This window comes from Engystomops pustulosus, chromosome 4 (assembly GCF_040894005.1).
Source record: "Engystomops pustulosus chromosome 4, aEngPut4.maternal, whole genome shotgun sequence".
Taxonomy (NCBI): Eukaryota; Metazoa; Chordata; class Amphibia; order Anura; family Leptodactylidae; genus Engystomops; species Engystomops pustulosus.
In genome coordinates this window covers 131,127,503-131,155,094 of record NC_092414.1, presented here as the reverse complement: position 1 = coordinate 131,155,094, position 27,592 = coordinate 131,127,503, and positions in this window count along the sequence as shown.

The following is a 27,592-nucleotide window of genomic DNA, read 5'->3' as shown; positions in this document are numbered from 1 at the left end:
CTACCACTACTGTAATTCCAGATATTGATTTTAGTGGGCATTCTGCTCTTAGCATTATATGTATCTATGCTACATTAACTTTGGTCAGAATGTACTTCTAGGAATTGTAAAGAAGCTTGTTTAGTATTCCCCAAAGCATATTTCAGGACTTTTACTGTGCTTTAAATTCACATTTTTTCTATTGTCACGAAAAGAAAGAAATTGAAAATCACAAAAAGATGCTGGAAATGCACGCTTTTGTTAAATAACTGCTTTAGGAACAGAGATTACTATAAAAATGAATCCAATAAAGGGTGCATAATGTATTTTTTTACATTATGTCTTAAATTTTGGCATTCTCCTAAACTAAACTAAACTATAGAACAAAGTTCTAGTTTGTACTTAACACATCAAATAAATCTTCTTTATAGTAGCATGGCAAGACAAAATATAAGGTCTACTAAACACATTAAGATATCCTATGTTAAACATTAATTGAAGCAACTTAAAGGTTTGTCTGGTGGTTGAAAAACATAGCTGCTCTTTACCATGAACAATTTTTCTCCTGACCATGGGTAGTGTATTGTATTGCAACTAAGCTCCAATCATTTCTATATAGATGAGCTGCAATTCCGGCAACCCCCCCCCCCCCCCATGGACAGCTGTGGAGCTTTTTTGGGGAAAAAAGTTGCCATGTTTTTCAAGCTACTATTTATTAATTTTTTTAATAACACACACATATGCTATTAAATAAGTTATGATAACGCAAAATTATCAACGGCTTTCAATTTTCACAAGCTTAACCCCTTAACACATGTAACAGTATGTTATAATGCCATTAACCCCTTCAGCTCATTTCTCGCTCTCCACCTTCAAAAATCCCTAACTTTTTCATTTTTACGTGTACAAATTTTCCCGTGATGTTATTTATTATAACATGCTGTGTACTGGGAAGCAGGAAAAAAATTCCAAATATGGAAAAACTGAAAAAAAACTCATGTGCATCACGTTCTTTTGGGCTCAGTTTTTACGACTTTCACTCTACCCTCCAAATAACACTTCTGCTTTATTCTTTGGTTCGGTATGATCACGGTGATACCAAATTTATATAGGTTTTATTGTGTTTTAATACATTTTCAAATATTAAACGAATGTGTACGAAAAAGGAAAAAAAAAACTTTTGCCACCTTCTGACACTGATAACTTTTTCATACTTTGGTATACAGAGCTGTGTGATATGTCATTTTTTGCGACATGAGCCGACGTTTTCATTGCTACCATTTTGACAAATGTGCGACATATAGGAGTTTGGGAGGTCACTGCCGGTTATAACCGTTTTTATATTTTGATAGATCAGGCATTTTGAGACGCTGCGATACCTAATGTGTTTGTGATTTTTACAGTTTATTATGTTTTATATCAGTTCTAGGGAAAGGGAGGTGATTTGAATTTTTAATATTTTATTAATTTTTTAAATTTTTTTTAAACTTTTTTTTTCCTTTTTTTTCCACAATTCCTTAGACCCACTAGGGTACATTAACCCTAGATAGTCAGATTATTCCTACCATATGCTGCAATATTACTGTCATGGCGATTTAAGTGCCAGAGGGGACTTTGCCGGCGGCAAAGAAGAGGTTAATACCCGTTATCGGTGCAAGCACTAACCGCGGGTGATAGCGATGGGTCTTTGCTGCAATATGCAGCAAAGCCCATCTCTGTATGAAGAGAGCTTAACCCGTGAGCCCTCTTCATACACCCTTCATAGCTCTGCGGTGAATATATCTGCTGCAGAGCATGAAGGGGTTAAGAATATATGAAGAGGGTTGATCCTCTTCATACATGGTAGATGTTTTCTGCATTAGGTATTTAATTGTTCATTTGAATGCCATTGGTATATGTGCACCACTATGTTGGATGGGATTGTCACCCAATGGCGATCCATTGCCTTTCATTCAAGTAGTGCAAAATCCCTAAATACTAAAGTACAGCTGTATTGCAGCTTATGGTAGCAAAAGAGACCCAATATGTGCCAAACCAGTCCAATTAGCCACTAAAACTTATCCTTTATTCAGTAAGTTTATTTTCTGTAAGTCTTCACAAGGTTGATACACACTGTTGCTGGTATGTTGGCCCATTTCCTCCATACAGATCTTCTCTAGAGTAGTGATATTTTGGGGCTGTCACTGAGTAACACAGACTTTCAACTCTATCCAAATGGGCTGAAGTCTGGGGACTGGCTCAACCACTCCAGGACCTTGAAATGCTTCTTAGAAAGCCACCCCTTCGTTGCACTTGGCAGTGTGCTTGGGATCAATTACATGCTGAAAGACGCAGCCATGTTTCATCTCCCTGATGGAAGGAAGTTTGACCTCTGAATCTCATGATACATGGCCCATTCATTCTTTTATGTACACGGATCAGTCGTCCTGGTACCTTTGCAGAGAAACTGACCCAAAGCAGAATGTTGCCACCCACATGCTTCACAGTAGGAATAGTGTTTTTTGGATGCAACTCAGCAATCACTCTCTTCCAAACATGATGAGTTGTGTTTCTACCAAGCAGTTATAATTTTGTTTCATCTGACCATATGACATTCTCCTAATTCCCTTTTGGAACATCCAAATGCTCTCTAGCAAACTTCAGATGGGCACGGATACGTACTGGTGTGCAGCAAACACTGTAACACCCATGATTGGTGCTGGCGCTTGGTGAAGAACATCACTCCCCATGATGTCATCAGAGAGCTGCGATCGGTTGCCATGACAACATTGGGTTATGTTTTAACCCATTTATTACAATGTGCGATTTGCACATTGTAATGAATGAGGAGAAAAATCCCCATATACTGCCATACTGCAGTAATTTAAAAAAATATATATTAAATTTAAAAAACCCTAAAAATTAAAATCAGGCCCTTTCCCTAGAACTGATAAAAAAATAAATAAACAGTAAAAATTATAAACACATTAATGTATCGCCGTGTCTGAAAATGCGAGATCTATCAAAATATATTAACGGTTTTTCCCTTCCTAACCACGTAACGAAAAATAACAGAAAATATATTTGAAAAATATAAAACATTCAACAAAAAGGGATCAAAAGGTTGTACAGTCCTAAAAATGGTAGCATCAAAAGTTGCAAAAAATGACACCAACCAAAGCTCCGTACTCTATACTGAAGTATGAAAGTATTAGCGCCAGAAAATGGCAAAACCTATACAAATTTGTTATCCACGTGATTGCAATAACTCAAAAAATAAAGTAGACTTGTCATTTTGGGTGCACAGTGAAAGCCATAAAATCCTAAAATGGTGCCAATGCGTTTATTCACCATTTGCACTGCATTTGAAATTGTTTCCCGCTTCCCAGTACGCGGCATGGAATATTAAATACTGTCACTATGAAGTGAAATTTGTTATGCAGAATGCACAAAAAAAAATAATTGTTTATGCAGTGATATCCCACACGTGATCACAAACTGCTCTATGGGAGCACAATGCAACTTTCGGATTTGGCTGGAACAGATTTTAGGTGCTATGTCCCATTTACTGAACTCCTAACATAGTAAGGCACTTAAAACTCCAAAAAGTGGACCCATTTTAAAAACTAAAGCCCTCAAGTAGTGCAGTAACACTACATTTGGGGGTGCAATAACCCATTGCTTTTATTAGCTTTTTTTTTGGGGGGGGGGAATCAATTCTGTAATTGATTTTGACCTTTTTTGTGTTATTGCCATAACTGTATTGACCCATAGAACATAAGTTACATATTATCTATGCTATTTGATGTGTATATCTTATTTATATAGCTTTGTTATGTGTGACTTGTTCTATAGAATAAAAACTCATTTGGCGAGAACAATCCCTTGATTTTGCATTGCTTAGCAATCTAACGTTTTTATTATTTTGTTGATTGAGCTGTTTTAGTGCTCATTTTTGTGGAATTAGTTTTTGGTCACTTTTTATGGTGTTTTTTGTTGCATGCAAAAAAAATCATAATTTTTGCTGTGTTTTTTATTTATTGTTTAAGGAATTTACCATACGGGTTCAGTATTGATTTTATTTATTTGTACACAATGTTTTGTGGATTTATTCTGGCACATTTACTTACCTGTCCGAGTCATGATCCCCGAGGTGCGTTCCCAGACGATGATGCACTGTGCCGCGTACGTCCATGTACATCCTGCACCCCATATCCTGCATGTGTCGCTCCCCACTCAGGTCTGCCGGATTTCACCTTCTTCTTCCTGGTGCATGTAAGTGTTTGGCTTGTAACACAAATTTGAATGTTAGATCCAGGACTTAGTCCGAATCCATCGGATCGTCTGACAGCCCACCCCCGATTTGTGTCGCGAGAAAGCCGGCGTGATTGTGACACAATCCGATTGCATGCGACACAATCCCCGGCACGATCCCTGAAAAGTCGGGAAACCCGACGTTAATGCTGCTGCGGGACCCTTTTTTCTGTCCCCCTTTGAGACTTCAACAAGTGATCATTTGATCAGCCCTGGGCTTTGACTATCGCGATCCTGACTGTTCGTGTTGAGGCTCGGATGTCACATAAAGATGACCTCCTGCACAGATCACTCGGACGTGAAATACAAGCTCACCGTGACATTCCCCAACATCATGGCGCAGTAAGGGGTTAAAATGAGATTTTATTTATTTTTGGCATTTATTTATTTTATTTTTTATTTAAGTTACATTCTGTGTTTATTTTCTATCCAATAAAAGTTTTTGTTTTTCAATATTTTCTTGTTTGTTAATTTACCTCATCAGTAACTATAATTTCCTATGCTGTCTGGATAATATATGTCTTTGGTATATAAAGGGTGTTGCTATAAATCTTATTACAGTCTTTGATATCGGAGTCTAGAGTACCACCATGACACTGTAACATTGCTAAATTGAAAACTGCGGCATCATGGGAAGATGAGAAATTCAATTGTATTAATGTCTTTTATGTTATAACTCCAAGGAAAAATTTATCATCAGAAAGCAAATGAGTATGTTTTAAATGAGAAGCGACATGCCTGATAGGTAGAACATCTGGATCAGTGAGATTAAGGCCACCAACTGTCTGCACTAACATGGGAAGAACGTATCTTAACAGATAGCATTGTTCTCTCTCCTTCACACTTTAATGATGGTACAAAAATCTGTAATTAGAAAAATTAACTCCTGTAAATTGCAATAATATTGCCCCAGGAAATAGTGTTTGCAGGGAAATGTAGGGAATATTCTGTTTCTTATTCCCTTTATCTTTGTGAATTGCTAAAAAAGTTATCATTCTAATTAATAATCTGAGAAATAAAATGCTTAACAATTGCCATAGATGGTCCTATCTTTATAATGACTTTATTTGCTGCGTAATATTAATGCTGAAGAGTATCCCAATATAAATTGTTACATATACTGTAGCTATAAAGACATACAAGACTGTTTGAATTTAGCCATAGAGTGCTTCAAAATCTCTAAAAAGGTAAATCTCTAATTTTCCTTTAACTTGTTCAAGACCACATTTTTATTTTTCTCTCTGTTTGTTATCTGCAAGACAAATTATACTTCATGGCACCAAGTACCATTCTGTGCCAAGTACTGGGATGCTCTTAAAAAAAATCCAAATGTGTTAGAATTAGCAAAAAAAACACAGTAGTGCCATATTCCGATGGGCTTTATTTTTATGGCCCGTAATGTGTGATTGAAATTATACCTTTTTCTTTTCTTTAGGTCAGTATGATCGTGGAGATACCAAATATACAGTATATAGTTTAGTTATGTCTTTATAAAAATTAAAAAATCCATATACGTAAATGTTTTATAATTCAGTGTATGGAGCTGTGTAACATGTCATTGTTTGTGGGATGGGATGATGTTTCCAATGATACCATTTTGACTACTGTACAACATTTTGATCCCTTTTTATTAAAATTTTTATTGGAGGCAAAAAGTGGTGGTTCAGAAATTTGAGCGTTATTTACAATATTCACCGCCATGAATAATTGATTTTGATAGATGAGACATTAACATGTTTAGGATTTTACTTGTTTATTTATTTTTATATTTGTTATAGGAAAAGGGTGGTGATTTGAATTTTTAAGTTTTTTTATCCTTTTCTTATTTTTTTTAAAACTTTCTTATTTTATTTTTTTACTATTACTTCAGACCCCCTAGGGTACTCAAACCCGAGTCTGGCCACTTATACAATATACTGCTATGGAACTGTATATACAAACACATTTGCATTTACTCTGCCATGTAGCAGTATGAGAGGTCAAACTCTTGCTGCAGAAAACATTTCCCAAACCATGACACTTCCTTAACCACCTGTAACTGATTTCTTTACACAGTCTTTTTCCAGTTTGATGACAAACATAATGTTTTCCATCAGATCAAAATAAATTTAACTTGCTTTCATCACTAAAATGAACTGTGGACCACTTTTCCTCTGTCCACACAACATGCTCTTCAGCAAAGTTTAGTGAAACCAATTGATTCTTTATGTTAGAGATTTGGTCTGCAGAGTGGCTTTCAACCCAACTGATACATTAAGACACTGTAGGATGAGACAGATCCTTAACTTACCAGCTACAGTGGAGATTTTCTCCATTATCCTGTCTTCTCTTACATTTGTCTTTCAATGCGACCAGCCTTCTTGGGTTTATGATCTTCTTGGGTTTATGAAGATGCAATAGTCTAGAAAGCACAGACTTGTAATTATGAACTTCCCTTGCTATGGCTGTTAGGGTCGCCCTTTTGGGCTTCATCTGGATAACCTGCAGTCACTTTGGAACAACGCATCATTTTTGCAGTCAGTGAATACTTAAAAGTTAGTATTCTAGCTAAATAGGGTTTGTCTGATTATTAAAGGGGTATTGCAGGAATCAGTATAATTCATATACAAATGGGTCCTTAAAATATAAAGTAATATGTAATTAGTTGTTATTTAAAATTTTGCTCCCCTTAGAAGAAAAATTCTGGTGACAAAGACAGTAATGAAGAATTAAAATGCAACTGGCCCCTTAATCAGTCCATTAATTTCCTCCATGCGGTCCGTTGCAGAGCAGACACAGGACAGAAGATGGCCGCTGGTCACATGTCCACATCACATGTTCTGCACCTGCCTGGGCAGGTCATGTGATCACCACTACATTTGGCTGTAGTCAGTTGGTTTCAGTGCATCCATTAAGGGCAGTGTTTTTGTGATGGCAGTTACACATCATTACTATGGCAACAGAGCAAGGAAACCTGTTAGATCATCACTGGGAGCAGAGCATAAGAGGGAGGAGGAGTTACTGAGAACTAAAGGATCTTGGGACTTGTAGTTTCCAGTGGCAGCCATCTTGGTGATAACTCTGCATACTTTAGAGAGGCCATGACATTTTGTGAATCATAAAATCAAACTATTTAAGCTCCATTTTGTGACTAATGACATTCCCCTTTAGGGAAATTAGCATCAAGTGCCAGATTAACACCAATAACATACAGGTAACTTAATGTGTTCTTTAATTGTGATCAGTGTTCTTTTACAATTATGCTGCTATTTTACAAATTTTGATGTATTCACATAGGTGTATTTTGATCAACAATTTTTTCCCCCCTTTTATTAGTAAAATGGCCACAAGCACAACGTGTTACATGGGGCAGAGAACATGCAGCAGGTAGTTGGACAGCACTCTACCACCCAGGATCTCATGGACTAGTGGGCATCAAACTTGATGTGTGGCCACAACTTGCGGAGTTTGCAGTAGAGAAGCTGTCCTGCCCCAGGTGTAGTGTGGCATCCAGGTGGGTGTTCAGTGCAGCGGGGGCCATTGTTGCCCCAAGGAGAACCTGCTTGTCCACCCATAATGTTAAGAGACTGACCTTTGTCAAGATGAATCAGGCGTGGATCGGCCAGGATTTCAGCACACCAATGCCTTATGCATCAGATTAGATCAGTCATGACGCCTCCCCCAAATGTTGAGAAATTAGACTAACTACCTGCCTCAGCCACTATTCTGATACTGCCACCCGCCTGCCATATCTGCTGCCAGTTGCTCCATCTGCCTCCCACCATCTTTACCAGGGACTGAAATATTCACCCATCTCCACACTCTGTCATTGTGCCACTTTCTGATCTCCTACTGCTGCTCCTGCTTGCACCTCTACACTTTGTCATTGTGCCACTCTGTGACCTACCATGTTGCTGTCACCTCCAGAATTTGTCATTGTGCCACTCTCAGACCTCATGCTGCAGCCACCCCTTCCACACTCATTCTGTCACTCTGTGGCCTACGATGTTGCAGCCACCTCCATAATTTGTCATAGTGCCACACTGCGGCCTACTCATGCTGCTGCCAACTGACTGCTGTCTCCCTGGAACACCCTGTGATTTCCATAATGCTGTTTTAACCCCCCACCACTCTATGACGTTGCCACTATGTCACTTCATTTCATCCGTCAGAAGGAATGAAAAGCTTCAGGATTGATAGCCAATAGCAGGAGTGGATACAGAACACAGAGGACATGCAAATATCTTATTTACTGGTCATCTCTGTTTTGGATCAACTCTTGTTTGTTTTTGGCTTTAGCAATACTTATGGATTATTGACTGAAAGCAGACACTGACGGATGAAAAGAAGGGCAAAAAGATCAGTGACGTCAATGCAAAATTACTGCCGACACCCTCTCCACTCTTTAGGGGGGGTTCTACATGTATCTGCGTTTAACAGAACAGGTTCTGTAGTAATATATGGAATCATCTGATGTCAGTGTAAAAAGAGTGCCCTCTTTGATCTTAGCCCTCAGCTCGGTCCTTTTGAGCTGGCACAGACGTTACCTTGTCAGGCTGTGTTCCCGCTTTGCTTATTTGGTGAAGTTGACCTCTGTAAGTGCACATGGAATTGAATAGTGAAGCAATTCTAAGAGCAGCGGCTCTATAAGTCATACTAAAACACAGCATTGTTTGAAGATCATGCTCCCTATGCATATTTTAGCATGGCAGAACGTTCTACAACACCCTACAGGCTCCCTGCAGCCAGAAAATACCTGTTTCTTTACGTGATTTGTCATTATTCGATTCAAAACAAATTTTGACAGAAAATTTGGCGAACGTGGCGAATGAAATTTTTGAAAAATTACCCCATCTCAAAGCAAAACTTAAGTTATTGAAAACTGCTTTTATCAAGTTTGTTAATCCTTTAAGCATTTTACAGGATTTTAAACAATATGCATCTATAGTATGTTCATTTATCCATAAAATTTATGAATTTAAAGGAGTACTAATATGAAATGCTTATGAAGATTAGTTGCACAATCTCTCTCCAAAATGAAGTACCTCACATCTGGATGTACCGTGCTTTTTGGGCACACAGTAGGGCATAAAAGGGAGCACCATTGGACTTTTTAAGGGCAGGTTTTAGTTGAATCTTTTTAAGACACCATATTTTCAGAGCCCCTGAGATAACAGAATAGTAAAATCCCACTGCAAGTGACCACAATTTCTAATTTACACCCCTCACAGAATGTATAAGAAGGTATACTGAGTATTTAGACCACACAGATGGCCAATTTGATAACATTTGGCTATACATTTTTCATTTTCACAAGGGTTTAAAGTTTTCTTTTTATTATATCTCAGCCATATATGGATACATGGTGACGAGTTTTGGACTTGGGTCCTGTTACGATTAAGGACACAAATCTGAAACATGTCAACGTATATTCCTGTATGGCTTTTAACAAGATACAATAGAAAGAAAACTTTAAGAAGATCTTAACAGTACTAGAATCATCTTCTTTTCACTGCATATACATCTTGATCCAGCATTTGTCCTGTGCATGTGGATTCTTTCAGTTGAATTGGGGAGTCATCTGTTTGGGGAGAGAGAGGTGGAGTTTTTATTGTTACCTTCTAGATTTCACGTGCTGTACTGCATTTGCAGTGATCATGAGGTACCAAACAGAGGAAATCACATCAAATGTAACCCTATTTTGAAAATCTCATAGAATTTATCAATGGCTATAAAATAATCTTAACCCTACAGTTGTTTTATACAATTGTTCCGTGCTGCTGATAACAAAGAGCATGGTTTAGAGAGACACATATTATTCATAATCAATGCACATTAACACATATAAGAGCTAATTTTTAACAAACATTTATTGATCAGTGCAAGCGTTAAATTCAGGTACCTGAAGGTGCCATCTTCTGGCGCTAATGACTTTTTATACTTTGTTGTACAGAGCTGTGGGTGGTGTAATTTATTGCAACTTTTGATAACGTTTTCATTTTAAAGACTGTACAACGTTTTGATCAAATTTATTGAATTTTTGATATTTTTCAAAATGACCATTGTTGACTTTGGGCACTATTTTCCATTACGGGGTTAAACGCAGTGAAAAAACATTTTTATATTTTGATAGCTAATGGGGCACATTTACTAAGGGTCCGCACAACGCATTTTTGTCGGATTTCCTGACTGTTTCCTTTTTGCGCCTCATTTAACTGGGGTTTTTGGTGTGACGCAAAACGGGGCGCCGCCGTCAGACAAACCAACTGATTAGGACTAAGAGTGGGATTTAACATTCAAAATTGTGTCGCAAGCCATGCACTTACATGCACCAGGAAGAAGATGGTGAACTCCGGCAGACCCCTGCGGGGAAGCAACACATGCAGGATCTTAGTGCATTGGCAAACTACAATGATGTGTACCAACATGAGTAAGAACTTATAACCACAAAAAACTACATGTGTAATACTAATGTAAGTCTGCATAACAAATATCAAGAAACCTGAGGCTAAATAGTTTTTTTTTAGTTTGATTGCCACTCTGCATGTGTTTTTTTTACTTTTTGTATACCTTGCCAAAGGAAACTCTTTAGATCCCCTCCATGGACCTGAAGTGAAGTGATGGAAGAGAGGCACTTACCCTGCATGTTTATACACATCAATGCAATTTAACCAGGTATATGTACTCCAGAAAATAGAACGCTGTTCACACTGAACAGGTAGCAGTGTAGTAATGAGGATGCGTCTATACTTAATCTATGTAGTAAGTACTTACCCTGCTCCAGAAAATAGAACAGTATTTATAATAAACAAGTTTTATAGTAGCAGTCTCTTAGTGAGAGCATTATCTGCCGCCTCACTTAAGAGATACAGTAGGTATGGAAAGTATTCAGATCCCTTTAAATTATTCCCTCCTTGTTTTATAACAGCAAATTGGTAATATTAAAAAAGTTTTTTTCTTTCTCAATGTACATTCTGCACCCCATCTTGACAGAAAAAAAGATATCTTTGCTAATTTTTTAAACAAGAAATATTTGCTCAATAAAACATGTTTTGAGCCCCCTCCGGGCTCTTCATCAGTTACGTAAAGCATGTAGTGTAATATTAGTGTACAAAATTTATACTTTTTTGATCCTTCCCAAATTCTAGTGCCAGCACACAGGGCTACAGACATTTAAACGCCTCTGGCGACTTTGCCAATGGCGTTTGCAGAGTTTATGAATGCAATTGGAGCCCTTCGGGCTTTAACAGCAGGGCAAAGGGGTTGTAACATCCAAACCTAGACCCAAACTTCTAATGAAGTTTAGGGTTGAGTTCAGTACCTTCAGCTAGGTACCTTCATTAGCTCTCCTAATGGGGTCTCTTCAGTCTCCAATTTCTGTATATACAGCATTAAATAAACTTATAAATACCTTGAGGTAGTTTCCATATTCAGGGAAGTTAATAATTATAGATAGACTTCTAATTATTTGAAGTGGAAATTAAAAAAAAGTATTAGAAATTTAAGAGTAAATCTCCCAAATCCTAACTGAAACAATTTAAACAAGTAGCTTTCTCTTGCTTTATGAGCACTATCCTCTGCATTATAGTCATCCATGTATTTCTCTAAACCCTGAGTCATGATTTACGTTCTATTGCCTTTTCACAAGGAAAAAAATGTCTGACCTCAAATTACTTGTCGCTTTAATGAGCTTAGTGGAAAATGCAGCCTGTGCTGTTCTCACTTGATTTTTGTCAGGTCTCTCGCAAATGCTTTTGTTAACCCAAATTAAAAGTGATCAACAGGGAAAGTACTATTTTCCTCTCTTGTAAAGTTGGAAGAATGTGTGGATTCCAGATCCTAAATGTCAGCTTTTGTTAAGCTAAAAAAAAAAGGGTCTTTGGCGGAACTTCAAACTGAGTCCTTTTCACCACTTTCCTTTGTTTGGCATTTTTTTTATCTTCTCTTTATCGAACATCCCGCACCTCGTCTTTAATATGGAATAAAGTGGATGTAGGCAAGAGATCAATATGATGCCATTGTTCTCAAAGACCTTCACAAATTGCATTTGTACCATCATCTGAAAAGCCATCAATCTTGCTTTCTTTGGCATCGGCTATGTTTCATAAGGCACTCTGAAAACAAATAGGAATGGAGTCATTGTAGAAGAAGAGACCAGAAAATCTGATTTAACTTTGCCTCCTCTAACATTATGAATTGAGTAACTGACACGTTAAGAAAAGAGGGCATGATGTGATAATACACGGCCTTGAAATTGACTCCTGTGAATCCATTTATGCTCTGAGAACACACTTTACCTGGATCAATAACCACTAGGGATTCTATTGCAATGCTTAATGCTGCTTAGGAGTGTTGCTTTCTGTAATAAGTTTACTCATTTTATAAAACTTTCATATTGAAAATATATAACCTTGTCTGGACAGCCTCAAGTAACATGAGGGTGGGAATAAACAAATGACTGCATTTTGACTGAATCTTACTGACATCTAGGGGGGGATTTATCTTTTATTTCTTTCTAATGTTACTTCAAAAAGTTGTACATTTTTCAGCGACTTTTCTTTATTTATGACACAACTTGTAGTGCACAGGTTTAGGAAGGTTTGCATTATTTATCAGACAGATCCAACTATTTAGATTGAACTTAGTTGTAAGTCTAGAGGAAACACTTTAGCGTGAAACGGCCCGTTGCCTACCGTGACTTGCACGCTGTCTGTTATGCTGAAATTTTGAATAAAGAGAACATCTACATTGGTGAGTGCTGCCTTGCTTTATTCTTTTCTTTTGAAGTTTTAGATTGAATTTAGTTTTATTAGCCATCTACAAAAAAATGAGTCCACTGTAAATAGCAATCAGATGGCTAAGGTCACCACATTTTAATAACTTATTTTTATATTTATTACAGCAATGTTACACAAAACAATTTTGGAGATAAATATACATATATTTTCCAAATAATGCTTTGTTTATGATATTATATCAGAAGTTGACAGTATTTTTACAAAAACAACAAAAATAAAATCCTATTCTTGGTCAGCTTTTTAGTTAAAGACATTGGCACATCAATGATTTGTCTGGGCAGTTCTAGGGACATTTGAATTGGTTATATATTGCTGATGATGCAGTATTTTCTTCTGTAGAGAGTTTTTCTTTTTTAATTTCATTTATATTTTTAAAGTACTAACCTTGCTCATTTTTTCAACATATGATTCACAACAGTTTATTTTGCCTCACTTTCATATTTGAAAAGTGCTTCAGGATTTGTCAGGGAGATTGCAGGACTCCAGATTTTTTTTGTAGCTCTTTGAATAAATCTTTTAAGATTTTTCCTTTCTTCAAGGCACTTCATGCTTTTAAGAATTTTTGCCATCAAGTCTTCTGACCATTGCAAATAGATCAGTGTCAGTAAATTCTCCTTGATGTCAATGTCTTTGTTATCTGTGACAAAGCAAATATATGAATGTTTTATTTTATGCGCAATTAAAAGTTTTCTTTTTATTCTGCTTCCTGCTAAGAGGCAGTTGTAAAATATAGTCATACATAGCTGGTTTGATTATTGTCTGTGATGTAATTTCCAGAACAGGAACATTGAAATTTGAGATTTACACAGTCCTTTTCTAAAGTATATATTTATACACTGTTTTAATTCCTCTAATCTTTACGTAATGTAACATTTTGTCTTTCTTCCTTATTGCAAAACCTTAAATTTACCTTGTGTGTATAGTTTTTAAATCTTTTTTCTTCATTTTCATTCTCTTCTCTCAAGTGTTTGCTGGTATTGTGGTTTATAGAAAAGTCTTGCTGAGTCAACACAAATTTTTATTAGTGATGAGCGAACCGAAACCCAAAAAATGTGGGCATTATACAAAATATAAAAGGTGTTGTTGCATTTTAGTTTCAAGTTCCATCAAAATCTGAAAGGCACTGTCACATTATAGTTTGCAGTCTGAAAATCTGTGGTGCTGCAGGGAGATATTGGGGCAAATTTACTTACCCGGTCCCGTCCCGATCCCGCAGAGTGTTGTCTGACGTGGATTCGAGTCCGGCGCAATTCACTAAGATTGTGCGTCCGAGTTGCTTCCTGTGTCGCTGCTGCGCCGGGGTCCGCTGGAGTTCACCTGCTTCTTCCTGGTGCATGTGATTGCTTGATCTTGCAACACAAAACCTTTTTTAAATTCAATGGTTTGTCCGAATCCGTCGCGTTGTCCGACGGCCACGCCCCCCGATTTCTGTCATGTACAAGCCGGCGCCGATGCACCAAAATCCAGTTGCGTGCGCCAAAATCCTGGGGCAATTCGGTGCAAAATGGCAATATTCGGGAAACCCGACAAAAGTGCATCCGACGGACCCTTAGTGAATGAGCCCTATTGTGTTTCATATCTCTGTGCTCTAAGTTCCTCTGGTAGAAACATACCTCAGAGTGTACACCGTATACTGATAGGCCCCAGTAAGCCTCTCAAAGTTAAGGCATTGGTCAACCTCTATTGAAAGTGCAAAGTCCCCCCCCTCAAACTCATTCAAAGCAACAAAGCTATGTCAGACAAAAATCATGGCGCATTCACTCACTCTGTATGATGACTCACCTAGCTGGGAATGTGTGGTCCATCCACCTGCCTTGCCCCAGATATAAAGTTGCAAGATTCCCAAGAGTTTAAAGATGAGAGTCTGGACAGTGGACTACCAAAAAAGATTTACAATGATTATAAAACCCAACTGCCAACTGCTGTGGAGAAGGGCAAGAGTGGGGGCTCAGTGGAATAAGAAGCAGGGAGTGATGATGAAGACTCTACATAATTGGGAGACAGTGATAGTTGAGAAAGAGACATGGAGGTCAAGAAACCCCAAACAGCCAGCAGAACAAGTAAAAAGGGTGCCATGGTGCAATGGTCAGACCATAGCCACAATTTTTCCTGCTACTGCCCAGTGCACCCAAGGACCAAGCAAACCAAAGCTGGTGTTTGTGGCATGGCATTTTTATTTCCCAGAGTGTAGAAGGCAGAACATATGGTGTGGCTAAAGCCTTAACAATTTGAGCACCTCATGTATGACCAGGCACCTACCAAGTAAACATGAGCTTCAGTGGATGAGACACCAAAGATTCCTGCAGACCCCAAAGGCTTCTTCAGCTATTTCGGTTGGCTCAGCCTGTACCACCACCTATTTTTCTGCAATGGGATGATGTGACAAGACTTACACTACCACCAGCATCACCAAGCCTGTCCACATCATTCTTTGAGCTTTCATTCCCCTAAATAATACTGAGAAAGAGGAAATTTGGGCCATCACTCTCACTAAAAAAAAAATATATTTTGGCCAAGAACCACATTTTCAACATTCACAAATGAGAATGTAATTCAAGCATATGCTGCCATATTGGAGCTTTGTACATTAATTTATCCCAAAATCGCAAGAAAAACTAAATGTTCTAAAGCATATATTACTTAGATACTGAAACTTTTCAACATTTCATTGCTGCACATTTTGGCTTCCCACAGCCAACATTTTGCAAAACGGATAACATGTGGTCCATGGCTAAGTACAATTAATGTGGTAGAAAAGTTTTCAGGAAGCTGCAACAATGTTTTCATATTGGAAAATAGCCAACTAGTCGTAGATATTGCAGATGGAATGATTGGCCCTGGATTCATACATTAACACTTAGTAGAATGTTGGAGGTATACTAATATTCCAATATACTCTCATATACCATTTACCTATAATCTCTAAATGTTTGTGATTATTACATTTTTGGTTGTATTAATTTATAAATACAGGAAAAGATTCCAAATTTCAATTGAACTTAGCTCAACAAACAAATTCACATTTTAAATAGAATATATCCCAAACAAAGGAAATGTGATAAAATTAAAAAAATACAATAAATAAGTATTTAAGGGGTTGGCAATTCTTTTACATAAGTTGTCCACTTGCCTTTACTGACTTAATTATAATCTCAGAAAGTTTATAACGTGAGTAGACCTCCTGATACAAGACCAGTCCAAAAAGTCTTGATTCAAAATCTAGTAATACAGAAAAAAGCAGTATTTTACTCAGACCGGGGCTCCCAATGGTTCTTTTATAAACGGCCCTTCTCGTATGAAGTTCCGCTCCTAAACTTCAGTGCTTAGACATGTAAGAAAGGATCCATAGAGAGTTTGCAGACAGCACTAAAGCATCCTCCTGATGAAACCATGCCACTGTTCAGACCAGCAACATCACTTCTCTTTGCTTTTATTCAAATATTTTATTATGCGGTATTACTGGAAGAAATATGCATGCAAATGGTGTAGTACGCTCAAACAGATTAAAATACTTGAATAAAAGCAAAGAGACATGATGTTGCTGGTCTGAACAGTGGCATGGTTTCATCAGGAGAATCTGTGGATTTGTGTGGTTTATTGACACAGAACTTCAGATTTTCTTTAGTGCTGTCTGCAAACTCTCTATGGATCTTTTCTTATATGTCTAAGCACTGATGTTTTGGAGCGGCCAGCAACAGGAGAGTGATCCTGCTCTCCCTCCTCCTCTCTTCCTGTGTCTGTTAGTAAGACGGACAGTGAGAGATAAAGGCACAGTTGGTGATGCAATTAGGACCGACTCATGGTATGAGAAACAGGAAGTTCTGTATATATGCAGCATGTTGAGAACAGGGAAAGGCTGGAATTCTCAAAGAAGGCAAATGTACAGTTACATATACATACAGAGACATGTCTAATGAAAAAGATTTATTGAAAAGTGGCCAACCCATATGATAAAACCACCTCTCCTCTAGACTTGGAGTATGCACCACACATTTCACATATTGTTCAATTCCAACATGTTTCAGACGTGAACACGTACTTATTAATGAATCCATGAATCACGTTTGAATTAAATGATGTGTACCTTTTAAAGGTTATGTTCGCCAAAAAGATACCACTAGAAAGAACAGCTCATCACACAAATAATTAGCCCTTAACCTGCTCTGTAAACCAAAAAATACTAAAGTTATACCTCCAAAAAGATGGTGATATTACAATAAAATTAGATTTTCTTCTCTATCTCTACATAATAAATCACTGTATCACCATAATTGTAGTGATTCATAAAATAGAAATAACATATTATTTTTATGGTATATATATATGCAAAAAATCTAAAACCAGAATTGATGATTTTCTTTTCCTCCATGTATTCAAGAGTTAATAAAATCTCATCAATAAGCTAAAGACCCACTAAATGAAGTATTTGTGTGCATCTATTCTTGCAAAATAAGCAAATACGAAAATATGTCCAAATCACCCAAAAAATAAAGCTTAAAGTATAAGCATAAGTATAACCTTTAAAAAGTGACAATCCAAATCTGCTCTAAATGGTGCAGCTTCCCTTCAATGCCCTGGCGTGTGCCCATACAGCAGTTTAACACCACATTTGGGGTATTGGCGTATTCGGGAGACAGTGGGGCAGATTTATCAAGCTGTCTGAAAGTCAGAATATTTCTAGTTGCCCATGGCAACCAATCACAGCTCAGCTTTCATTTTACCAGCGCTCATGAATATTTTAGAGGGGAGCTGTGATTGGTTGCCTTGGGCAACTAGAAATATTCTGGCTTTCAGACAGCTTGATAAATCTGCCCCATTGAGTACCAAACTTAGTGGAGTGTACATTTAAAAAAAAAATACATTCATTTACCCCCCAAAAATGACAATTTCAAAATTGCACGTGATTTTTTTTTTAACTCCTGTGAAACAATTAAAGGGTTAACATACTTCATAAAAGTTGCTTTAAATTCTTTTAGGAATACAGTTTCTAAAACAGGTAATTAAAGTTTTTTTTTTCTTTCATATAGGCCTCTTAAAGTTACATCAAACTTATCTGGTTTCTCAAAACATACATTTTGGCAATTAAATTCTAAAAAATTATTTGTATAGTTACTGTATGAAAACATAGCTTACAAAGAAGCAGCAATTTTGAGTCAGCCATCTTGATTTCTTAAGAAAGATAGAACATTTCTAATAAATAAATAGATCCCAGTAAAAGTGTTTTACTCAAGGGAGTTTCTCTTTAAGGATGACAACATAGAAAGTAAATTCAGAAAAGCTGTGGTAAAATGATAGTGGATATGGTGGTAATCTGAGCTTGGTGGATAGAAGTGTCATGAAATGTGGTAGAACCTAAAATTTATGTATCCAACACTACTGAGTAGATGGAGGTCCATGATAGTTTTATGGCCAAATAGAGATATATATTAGTCTAGCAATATATGTACTTATAGCAGAAAAAAGTATAGGATAACCCTATTGTGGGCATGGAGGAAATAAACAAGGGGACCAATGTTACCAGGACTTAATACCACATATTCCTAATGCTCCTATTTTTATATGTTGCGGAAGACACACAAGAGATCATTCCCTCCTAGTCTTAGACCCATTGTCGCGGGCACTAGCTAATTACTTGAAAAACTGTCCTCTTGGGTTGACAATATCTGACAACCATTTGTAAAATGTATTCCTGGCTTCATCTAAGACAGTTTTAAGGTCCTTAAAACTATTGACAAAATCAACTGGTCTAAGCACAATACTTTCATCTCTTTGTATACTGTCATACCCCCTCATCTTGCCATACAAGCAGTATTTTTCCATTTATACAAATATAGTAATTTTACCTCCGAGTTAATAGAATATATTCCAAAAAATTTTTTATGTTTGACAGTATGTATTTTTTCCAATGTCAAGGTTGCCCTTTGGGTTCCAAATTCTCTTGCACTTTAGCCAACTTGTTTATGGCGTGCTTCAAAGAATTATATGTTTACCATGATAATAGCCCTTTTTTGACATGTATAAAATGGTACAGCTGTTATATTGACGACTGCCTAATAATTTGGACAGGTTCACACTCCAGATTTGTGTATTTTTTGAATCATGATAATTTCAATCTACAATTTCCTTTTTCCCACTCCATTACCTCTAGCCTATGTTTCATCATATGTCAACATACATCAAGTGGGAAAGGTCCAAAGGGTCAAATTAGGCATTTGCATTTTATCAGAACTAAATGTAATTGAAATCACCCAAATTTTTCAACTAACATAAAGTACAATGTGTCTCAAAATCAGCAGGGTATATAAAAGCGAAGGTGAAAAGAGACTTCAAGAGGGGTTCAAGTAAGATATATCAATGATCTGGCAAGATCAAATAAGATTTCTCACTTTAGATGTTTGCATATGCTCTTAAGCATAGTACACTTCTATAGTGATACTTTTATAGTATTATGACTAAAGAAGAATGACTAAAGCATTTCTGGATAACAGGGGAGCAACATTTTGGAAAAATGACACCTGATGTGTTGTATGTCACCATGCACTTGATACTTGATACAGCCCGTGGGAGTACTTCTGTGTCTCCATGTCAGTAAAGGGAGTTTAAGGCTCTTACATCTTCGATGGAGCCCAGGAAAAGAGTGGGTATATGCATCTATTGTCATAATTGTATATATGATTGTTTGTTAATACAGAAGAATTTTGAAATGATTACATAGGACGTGCAGTGCATGTCTATTGCCGACTAAAGTTTAAAGAAGTTTATGTAACCCAGTTAACTGATATTTTTGTTATTCCATTGAAATGCTGCATTCCTTTTTGCTGTTAAGGATTAATGTTATATCTAACTGTAAATACCAAATGTTTACTGTTATGTAATGGCTAATGTTGGGGTATTAGCATTACACATTATATTATAGCATACAAACCTGCAAATTCTAGTAATAAAGAGGGACAAAACCTGTGGAATATTTTTATAACTGAGGCCACAGCCTAATGTCATCTGCCCGAACCCTCTAGTGTGCCCATTAAATATAATACCAATCTTAATGATGCCCACAATGTTTAATGTCCCCTTTAGTGGCCCTGTATACAAGATTTAATTTTAATGTGTTTACTCCGTTATCTTTCTTTTTTATATTGTAGCATTAGGAAATCTATGAAATTTTTGCAAATCACAAAATATTGTTACATAAAACTCTAAATTTATATCAGTCATTTACATTTTACATTTATATTTCCATAATAATATAGCATTATTGCTGCAAAATATAACTTAGAACAATATTATTTGCCAATTAAAATCTTGTGTTATTGCTCTGTGTAAATTCACCTCTTAAGCGATATTATAAAATCAGCATAAGTTTAAATGTGAATCTTATTAACTAAATATCATAAAAGTAATTAGTTTAAAAAGAAGATACGCTTTGAGAGAAAATAAAGCAATCTATTTAATATAGGCATATTTTCTTTTTAATTTATATTTTTCAAAAACTCACTATGTACATGGGAGAGATGTCCTTTAACAAATTACGGTGTAAGCAAAAAGACATCTACCACCCGGATGAAGGACTGTATGCAAATGAACCTGAGAGGCAGCAGGCTCCATAAGTATTGATGTAGCCTGAAGCCCTTCAGGCACATTTGCATACAGTCCTTCATCCTGGTGGTAGATGCCCTTTGACATCAAAGGGATTATTTTATCTACCATATAAACTGGAGTATACGCCAACCTGAGTATAAGCCGAGGCACCTAATTTTACAACAAAAAACTGGGAAAATGTGTTGATTCCAGTATAAGCCGAGGGTGGGAAGTGCAGCCGCTACTCTCTAATAAAATGTCCAGTAGTCTCCCCTCACAGATGTAATTCCAACCTGTCTCTTATTTCTTGTGTACACAATTTCAGTTGCCCCTGGTTTCCGACCCTGTATCTTTTGACTTTAGGGCTGGCACCCCTCTTGCCTTATGATGCAGTTCTGAGTAGTTCTCTACTCTCTGCTTCCTGCAGCGGCCTCTCCCTCTTGCATTCCAGGACAAGCTCACACTCACACACACTGACTTGCCGGCAAACAAAAGCACCAGCAAGAGGAGAGTTACAAGCTACAGGCAGATAAGTTCTTTATCCGGGAGGGGGATAGTATGATATAGGAGAGATTTAGCAGTGCTGACACTGTCATTGTGTGTACTATGCATCTCATGGAACCCATCATCTCATCTCTGATCTGTCTCATCTCTCTTTCTCTGTGTCAGATACTACTGAATGTTCAGAGGCTCAATAAAAGTGTAGAGAATCCTGTAGCCTATACCACATTGTCAGCATACAGCATCTCACAGCACTACAGAGATCATGAAATGTCTACTGAGAGAGTCCATGTCCACACTCTGGGATTTTAAACTGACCACCATTAAGTGATAGAAGCTAAAGCAGCAATAAAACTGAGTAAAATTGTAAAGTAAGGGAATAAAAATGATCTTTATTGTATAAACATCACTAGGGGATTGAAATTTGAGAAATTTCTTTTGTGGACAAACCCCTTTAATATAATGTCCATCGGGATGCCCCTATTAATATAATGTTCAGCGGAGTGCCCCCATTAACATAATGTCGTATAATGTCAATGCGTAATGGATATTGTTTGAATTATGAAAATTCTGTATTAATTCCTCATGCTTTTTTCTGCTATGGAAAGCTTCATTGTTTATTTTCAATGGACAGAAATCAATATAACACACAGCTCTGATTACTGTCTGTGATATAACAATGCAATGCACCTGTGTGACCATGGTCAGATTTCTATCCGCTGAATGTAATTGAATTTCCATTGAATGACAGCAAGCAGAGATCTAGCAAACCATAAAGGAATTGGAAAAAAACATTATTTTTGATATTGTTTTATTCTTTTTAGGGCATTTACTGTGTGGCAAATAGTTTGAATAGTTCCTGACATGGTGTTGCCGATTGTTAGTTATAAAGTTTCAATTTTTAAAAATATGTCACATAGGAACAGTGGGGTGTTGTTAAACTTTCAATATACAGGTTTTTCAAAATGTGTCACATTTTTATTAAAGTATTATTAAAGTTTCAGTCCTAAAGGATTGGAAATTATTTGTTTGCAAATACAAAGCAATAATTATGTTTTATATTATCATCATTTTATTGTACTGTGTCATAGTCATACAATGACAGCAGCGCTGCATGAAAACCCCACGTCATCCCACATCTGCTTCAGTGTGTAACCACTTAGATATGGTGGCCATGAATGCACATGTCCGCTAATGGGTTAATTTACCATAATTGCATTCATCTCCAATCCATCTTACTTGGGAAAAGAACCTTCCGGGTCTGGATGTAAATTGTCTGCATGTTTATACAGTTTACACTGCTCTACAATGAATAAGTATTGGAGAGCAGTGTATTTAACTTGAACCAGCCATCAGAACATCCCTGGTTCAAGTTCAAGTCTGTATAAGTAAAAACAGTGAAATAAAATAAGTTAAAACATTAAAATAAAAAAAAAACAGCCCCAAAAATGTCACTTTCCCATACAAACACTTAATAAAGTATAATTAACACAAGCACACAACCCCTCCCCCCTCACACACATATTTGGTACTGTAATACGCGTTAAAAAATACTCTAAAAAAATTATTTAAAAAAATTTTACACACTCAAAAATAAGACAACTAAAAAGAACAACTATACTTGCGAAAGAAAGCACTTAACCAGATTTGTCAGCCGAAAAGTGCATTTCATGTAGCAAAAAAAAAAAGCCCCCATAATTCCACATTAAAAAAAGAAAAAAATTATAGTCTGTACAAAGTGACAATACAAGTACTCCTTCCATTCTTTGCCGGCCGTGCACCCATACAGCAGTTTACCACCAGATATGGGGCATGGTTATCAAAATTTGTGGAGCCTTTTTCCATTTTCCTCCCAAAATGAATGTATTGTCCAAAAATATTCCAATTTGTAGAATGCATCTCCATTTTGTTTAAACTCCTATAAACACTTAAAGGGTTAACAAAATTCTTAAAAGTGCTTTTTCATATGTTGAGGAGTGTAGCTTCCATAATGGGGTAATTTACAAGTCTACCTAATATTTAGGCCTCTCATAGTCGAGCAGGTCCCTCTAAATATGGGGCATGGAGATTTTCCAAAAATGTTAAAAATTACACCCAAATTTTAAGCCTCCTAACATTCTAGTAAAATCTAGTAAAAATTCTAGTCAAGAGTTTGAGTGAGGGCAGGGCCAGCGTACACAAAGGGAGTAAAAGTTTGGGGAGTGATTTTAATAGTTGGAAGAGGAAGATTGGGATGCCTGCGAGGCACTTTTGACCAAAGTCACATTGGGAGTAGAGTAAGGTTTATTATGCTTGTTCTTGATTATAGGTTACCTTTAAGTGTAAAAAACTGTTCGGTATTATTGAAATCTAAATGAGCAGTCTGTATATTAGAGATATTTGCCTGAAATATACATGCTTATTGCAGTGGGTTGTTAAACTAGATATAGAAGTAGAAAATGTCAAAATATAATAAATAATTGTCAGAGTTTATCAAAATTTCTGCACTGGGAATGAATATTTGACAAAAGCTTGTTTTGTGGTGTCGGATATGTTTTAAACTGAGGTCATAAACTTGATTATCTCACCTGAAACATTGGATATTAGTTTACGTTACTGAAATATCAAGTAATGTATAAAGAAAGTATCCCAGCAGCATTCCATCAGTGTATTTTAATGCTTTAATAACATGCATTAAAATATTCAGTTCTATCAGAGACTACTGTATAAGGTCACTACACTGTTAGCAGCTGCTGAGAGCAGTTCAGACTAGAAATTTACATGTTTATCCATTTCTTCTGATATACTTCTCATAGCATTTTCCATCAATGTAACTTGACTGTGAAGGAACATGAGAATATATATATTTTTTTTTATTTAAATGACAACCATAAACTGGTGCTATTTTCAAATTTGGAGAAAATTAACCCCTATGCGCACCTCAACATAACAGTAAGTTCCTTGGATATGTCCCGCAACAGGACATTCTATTGTGTCCCGCTTTTGGCACCGGCTGACGAACGGAGCCAGCACTAAAAGCAGCAGCTGTCACCTGTGTTTTACAGCTAACACCATGCTCTAAGACCCGTGTTCGGAGCCAGCGCCAATCGCGAGTGTTAACCCCTTACATGCTGCAGTCAAGCATGACTGTGGCGTGTAAGGGTGTTTCTTCACTTACCGGGGGATCCAATCAACTTCTGGTCAGCCCAGAGGTCTGCCAAGTGCCCTGGGGATGCCCCAACTCTTCTGCAGTCAGACCCCTTCCGGATCTGACTGTAAATTGTCTGCACATGCGTCTGCATGTTTAGACAGTTTACACTGCTTTACAATGATTAAAGTATTGGAGAGCAGTGTATTTAACTTGAACCAGCCATCAGAACATCCCTGGTTCAAGTTCAAGTTTGTATAAGTAAAAACAGTGAAATAAAATAAGTTTAAAACATTAAAATAAAAAAAGAACAGCCCCAAAAATGTCACTTTCCCATACAAACACTTAATAAAGTATAAATAACACAAACACACAACCCCTCCCCCCCATATATTTGGTATTGCAATACACATTAAAAAATACTCTAAAAAATGATTTAAAATAATGTTACACACTCAAAGACCACTAAAAAGAGCAACTATACTTGCGAAAGAAAGCACTGAACCAGATCTGTCAACCGAAAAGTGCATCTCATGTAGCAAAAAAAAAGCCCCCATAATTCCACATTAAAAAAAGAAAAAAATTATAGTCTGTACAATGTGACAATACAAGTCCTCCTTCCATTCTTTACTGGTCGTGCGCCCATACAGCAGTTTACCACCAGATATGGGGCACTGGTTATTAAAATTTGTGGAGCCTTTTTCCATTTTCCTCCCAAAATGAAAGTATTGTCCAAAAATATTCCAATTTGTAGAATGCATCTCCATTTTGTTTATGTAGCTTCCATAATGGGGTAATTTACAAGTCTACCTATTATTTAGGCCTCTCATAGTCAATTAAAAGTTGAGCAGGTCCCTCTAAATATGGGGCATTCCAAAAATGTTAAAAATGACACCCAAATTTTAAGCCTCCTAACATTCTAGTAAAATATGTGGAATCTTAAAGAACTATGCCAACACAAAGCAGACATTTGGGAAATGTAAGTTAAGAATTTATTTGGTTGCTATGACTATCTCATTCAAAAGTAGAGAATTTAGAACTTTGAAATTAAAGAATTTTTCAATTTTTTGGCCAGATTTCAGTTTCTTTAATAACTTAACACAAAAGATATCATCCAAATTTTTTAAACTAATTTGAAGTACAATGTGTCACGAGAAAACAATCTCAAAATCCCCTAGATATCTTTTAGCATTCCAAAGCTATAACCACTTATAGTGACACAGGGCACATTTGAAAAATGGGGCCACCTCCTACAGGTCAAAATTGGCCTGAAGGTGTTAGAATTAGAATTAAATTACACTTTATAGAAAGCCAATATACCCAACTGACAAGTCAAAAAGTGGCCCCAAGTTCAGTTCATAATTAGAGATGAGCGAACACTAAAATGCTCGGGTACTCGTTATTCGAGACGAACTTTTCCCGATGCTCGAGTGCTCGTCTCGAATAACGAACCCCATTGAAGTCAATGGGAGACTCGAGCATTTTTCAAGGGGACCAAGGCTCTGCACAGGGAAGCTTGGCCAAACACCTGGGAACCTCAGAAAAGGATGGAAACACCACGGAAATGGACAGGAAACAGCAGGGGCAGCATGCATGGATGCCTCTGAGGCTGCATAATCGCACCATTATGCCAAAATTATGGGCAACAGCATGGCCATGACAGAGTGACAGAATGAAGCTAGATAGCATCTAAAACATCCAATAATTGACCCTGACACTATAGGGGACGGCATGCAGAGGCAGCGGCAGCAGGCTAGAGAGTGTCATGGCGACATACCCTAAATGGACTCAGGCTTCAAACCAATGGGTGGCAGAGAGGAACCAAAGGAGGTGAGCAAGAAGCGCTCAAATAATATCGGTACATGATAAAAGTTTGCCAGTATATTTTGTGGATTACACAGCAGGGTGGCGACAAAGTTAACATGGAAGCCATGAAAACAACCCAAAATTCTGCCTGACACAGCTCGTTTGATAAGGGGACCATGTATGGAGGCAGTGAACTAGTAGTAGATTAAAGGTGCTGCAGTTAAAACTATGTTAGTTGGATCTTGGCATGGAGCTGGCGCTCCGCTGCCAGGCGAGCTTTCGCCAATCCAAGCCCCTGTCTATAGGCTACTCCCCAAACAGCACTTCTAAGAACCTTTTGTATAAGATCAAGTGTAGTAGCGTTCTTATAAGTTTAGGATATGGCGGGTGAGGGGAATGTAAACAGATGCGCAAGAAGCGCTGAAATAATATCCCTAAATGGTAAAAGTTTGCCAGTATATTTTGTGGATAACACAGCAGGGTGGCGACAAAGTTAACAACTTTGATGTGGAATCCATGAAAACAACCCAAATTTCTGCCTGACACACCTCGTTTGATAAAGGGACGATGTATGGAGGCAGCTATATGGACGACTTTTGGAGGTAGCAATGGAGACAACGTGTGGAGGCTGCTATGGAGACAATTTAATTTGGATAGTGCCTGTATGTGGCAGTCCCAAACATTTTTCAAACCAGAGGAGCAGGTAGGTGGCCCTCCAGTAAAATGGGATAGATTGAGTGCCTGTATGTGGCAGTCCCAAAAATGTTTCAAACCAGAGGAGCAGGTAGGTGGCCCTCCAGTAAAATGGAATAGATTGAGTGCCTGTATGTGGCAGTCCCAAAAATTGTTCAAACCAGAGGAGCAGGTAGGTGGCCCTGCAGTAAAATGGAATAGATTGAGTGCCTGTATGTGGCAGTCCCAAAAATTGTTCAAACCAGAGGAGCAGGTAGGTGGCCCTGCAGTAAAATGGAATAGATTGAGTGCCTGTATGTGGCAGTCCCAAAAATGTTTCAAACCAGAGGAGCAGGTAGGTGGCCCTCCAGTAAAATGGAATAGATTGAGTGCCTGTATGTGGCAGTCCCAAAAATTGTTCAAACCAGAGGAGCAGGTAGGTGGCCCTGCAGTAAAATGGAATAGATTGAGTGCCTGTATGTGGCAGTCCCAAAAATTTTTTAAAACAGAGGACCGGGTAGGTGGCCCTCCAGAAAAATGGAATAGATTGAGTGCCTGTATGTGGCACTCACAAAAATTGTTTCAAACAGAGGACCGGGTAGGTGGCCCTCCAGAAAAATTAAATGCATGAAGTACTATAGCAAGAGCCAGTGGGCCCTGTCAAAAAATAGCCATTTTCCTCTGCTTTACTGTACAAAGAGGAGGAGAAGGAGGAAAATGAGGAGGAGGAGGAGGAGTGGATCAATTATTCAGGTTGAGCTTCCTTCACCTGGTGGAGATTGGAAATTCTGAGAAATCCAGCCTTTATTCATTTTAATAAGCGTCAGCCTGTCAGCGCTGTCAGTCGACAGGCGTGTAC